At 35.0% G+C, this 4,145-nt stretch overlaps 1 protein-coding gene across 3 annotated transcripts in view; it reads left to right on the top strand.

Moving 5' to 3' along the window:
- Positions 1-662: 662 nt before the first annotated feature.
- lhfpl2a (LHFPL tetraspan subfamily member 2a) overlaps positions 663-4,145 on the top strand; it is a 13,059-nt gene continuing 9,576 nt past the window's right edge. Inside the window, exon 1 of one of the 3 annotated variants that reach the window (XM_047161875.2) lies at positions 663-755. The gene's annotated coding sequence lies outside the window, so the exon portion shown is untranslated. The remainder of the gene's footprint in view (positions 756-4,145) is intronic. The other 2 variants (XM_017493634.3, XM_053687922.1) reach the window with 2 other exon arrangements.

Genomic DNA, 4,145 nt, shown 5'->3' with positions numbered 1-4,145 from the left:
AGCCTGTAACTTTCACACACTCACAGCAGGCAGTCTGGTGTGTGTGTGTGTGTGTGTGTGTGTGTGTGTGTGTGTGTGTGTGTGTGTGTGTGTGTGTGTGTGTCTGTTCTCTTTGTATTTTCCCTGTTAAGCAGCCAGTCATGACAGGATGGAAACTTCATGAGTGGCTGCATTTGTAATTTGTGTGTGAGTGTATCTGCAGGTAGAACTGATACAAAACACACACACACACACACACACACACACACACACACACACACACACACACTCACACACACACACACACACTCACACACACACACACACACACACACACACACACACACACACACACACACTCACACACACAGGTCTCCAAATCCAGCTGTCGTTTCCTGGTTGACCTTAGGTCAGTGTGAAAGGATTTGAAACAAAGCCGATGGAATTGGGACCAAGGATTAAGACACAGCCCACTGATCACTTTAAACAGAGAGAGAGAGAGAGAGAGACAGGGACAGGGAGAGTGAGACAGGGAGAGAGAAACTTCTGGTCTGTGTGTAGCCTGTGTTCAGATCTGAAGAATGGACTTTCCTGCTAACACTGTAGGACTTTGATGGATGTGGGGGTGGGGTCTGGTATGGGGGTTGCCTTGGTGACGTGGAGGGGGTGGAGTCCGGGGAGTAGACAGTGCAGTGGGGGATTTTCTCAGTCAGTTTGTGTGAGGGAGCCGTGTGGTCGTGACTTGGATATGGACACAGAAAGCACACACTGAACAGGTCAGACTAATAAATGAGGGAATTTGATCAACTACTTTCATGTTGATCCTCTTTGATGTTTGATTTCACTGGATCTTCTTTGATGTTTGATTTCACTGGATCTTCTTTGGTGTTTGGTTTGACTTTGATTTCATTTCACATTGTTTGATTTATGTTTTGGCTTTCAGTGCACGAAGCCCACTGAAGGATCTTAGCTCTGTATAGTGTGTTAGTGTGTTATAGTAGTGTAGTGTCATTGTGTCATGGGCCATAGTATTGTGTAATGTGATTGTGTAGTGTGTATTGCTTTTATGTATTGCAGTAGGTTGTAGTATGCAATAATAGTGTGTAGTGTTATTAAGTAGTGTGTAGTGTGTTATAGTAGTGTGTTATTTAGTGCGTAGTGCACTATAGTAGTATATAATATATAACTATAGTAGTTTGCAATGTGCCATAGTAGTGTCTTTTGTGATTGTGTAGTGCACTATAGTAGTGTATTATATATAACTATAATAGTTTGCAGTGTGCTATAATAGTGTCTGTTGTGATTGTGTAGTGTGTGATAGTAGTGTGTAGTGTGATTGTGTAGTGTGTAGTGCACTATAGTAGTGTATAGTTTGCAGTGTGTTATAGTAGTGTGTAGTGTGATTGTGCAGTGTGTTACTGTAGTGTGTAGTACACTATAGTAGGGTATGATATATAAGTATAATAGTTAGTACAGTGCTATAGTATTGTGTAGTGTGTTATAATAGTGTGTAGTGTGATTGTGTAGTGTGTTATAGTAGTGACATTGTCTAGTGTGTTACTGTAGTGTGTAGTGCACTATAGTAGTGTATAATGTCTAACTATAATGGTGGGATATGCGAAGAAAATTATTTCACTGTGCTGTAATATATATGTGACTTCTTCTTCTAGTCTGTAGTGTGCTATAGTAGTTTGTAGTACTGTTATAGTAGGATGTAGTGTGATATGGTAATGTTCTACAGTAGTGTGCAGATGTAGTTTTTTATGATGTTGTGTAGTACTTCAGTGTGTAGTGTAATACTTTAGGGTATATTGTAGTATTTTAGGATGCGATGTAGTAAATTAGGGGTAGTGTAGTGTTTATTAACATGCCAACCCCACGTTATTTAAAATAAATAAATAAATAAATAAATTTACTCTGGCTCTTACACGTCTACTCTGCACACTTTGCTTCTCTAGAACTCAATTATAAATCTTGCATGGTAGCACTGCTTGTATTGTATCGCTTTGGTTGTATTTCCTCATTTGGTGGTTGCTTTGGATAAAAGCATCTGCTGAATGAATAAATGTAAATCTAAATGTATTATTGTGTACTGTAAAATTTTAGGATGTAGTGCAGTATTTTAGGATGCAGTATAGCATTTTAGGATGTAGTGTAGTATATTACAATGTAGTGCAGCATTTCACGATGTAATGGAGTTTTTTGGGATGTAGTGTAGTACTTTAGGGTGTAGTGTAGTATTGTAGATGGTAGTTAGTATTCTAGAATATACTGTAGCATTTAATGTGCAGTGTAGTATTTCAGTGTGTGGTGTAGTATTGTAGGATGCAACTTACTGTAGCATTTTAAGGATAACATTTTAGGGTGCAAAGACGTATTTTAGGGTGTAGCATGGTATTTAAGAATGTAGTGTGGTATTTCAGGTGTGTGGTGTAGTATTGTAGGATGTACTGTAGTATTTTAGGGTGTAATGTAGTAATTTAAGATGCAATGTAGTATTTCAGTGTGTGGTGTAGTATGTTAGGATGTATTGTTGTATTTAAGGGTGTAATGTGTAGTATTTTAAGATGTAGTGTAGTATTTGATGATATGCTACATAAATGCAGTGATGAAATATGTATTAGTGAATGTGTACATTAATAAATCTGTACATTAGTGAATCTGTTCATTAGTAAATCTGTTCATTAGTAAATGTATACATTAGTGAATCTGTTCATTAGTAAATGTATACATTAGTGAATCTGTTCATTAGTGAATCTGTTCATTAGTGAATGTATACATTAGTGAATCTGTTCATTAGTGAATGTATACATTGGTGAATCTGTACATTAGTATATCTGTACATTAGTGAATGTGTACATTAGTGAATCTGTTCATTAGTGAATCTGTACATTTGTGAATCTGCACATTAGTGAATCAGTACATTAGTGAATCTGTTCATTACTGAATCTGTACATAAGTGAATGTGTACATTAGTGAATCTGTTCATTAGTGAATGTATACATTAGTGAATCTGTTCATTAGTGAATGTATACATTGGTGAATCTGTACATTAGTATATCTGTACATTAGTGAATGTGTACATTAGTGAATCTGTTCATTAGTAAATGTATACATTAGTGAATCTGTTCATTAGTAAATGTATACATTAGTGAATCTGTTCATTAGTGAATCTGTTCATTAGTGAATGTATACATTAGTGAATCTGTTCATTAGTGAATGTATACATTGGTGAATCTGTACATTAGTATATCTGTACATTAGTGAATGTGTACATTAGTGAATCTGTTCATTAGTGAATCTGTACATTTGTGAATCTGCACATTAGTGAATCAGTACATTAGTGAATCTGTTCATTACTGAATCTGTACATAAGTGAATGTGTACATTAGTGAATCTGTTCATTAGTGAATGTATACATTAGTGAATCTGTTCATTGGTGAATGTATACATTAGTGAATCTGTTCATTAGTGAATGTATACATTAGTGAATCTGTTCATTAGTGAATGTATACATTGGTGAATCTGTACATTAGTATATCTGTACATTAGTGAATGTGTACATTAGTGAATCTGTTCATTAGTGAATGTGTACATTAGTGAATCTGTTCATTAGTGAATGTATACATTGGTGAATCTGTACATTAGTATATCTGTACATTAGTGAATGTGTACATTAGTGAATCTGTTCATTAGTGAATGTGTACATTAGTGAATCTGTTCATTAGTGAATGTGTACATTAGTGAATCTGTTCATTAGTGAATGTGTACATTAGTGAATCTGTTCATTAGTGAATCTGTTTATAAATAAATCTGTACATTAGTGAATCTGTTCATTAGTAAATCTGTACATTAGTAAATGTATACATTAGTGAATCTGTACATCAGTGAATCTGTACATTAGGGAATCTGTACATCAGTGAATCTGTACATTAGGGAATGTATACATTAGTGAATCTGTACATTAGTGAATGTATACATTAGTGAATCTGTGCATTAATGTATGTATACATTAGTGAATCTGTTCATTAGTGAATGTATACATTAGTGAATGTGTACATTAGTAAATCTGCAGATTAGCGAATCTGTACCTTATTGAATCTGCACATCAGTGAATCTGTGCATTAGTAAATGTATACACATCAGTGAATCTGTACATAAATTAA

Source organism: Ictalurus punctatus, chromosome 18 (genome assembly GCF_001660625.3).
Source record: "Ictalurus punctatus breed USDA103 chromosome 18, Coco_2.0, whole genome shotgun sequence".
NCBI lineage: Eukaryota > Metazoa > Chordata > Actinopteri > Siluriformes > Ictaluridae > Ictalurus > Ictalurus punctatus.
This window is presented reverse-complemented; position numbering and strand designations above follow the sequence as displayed.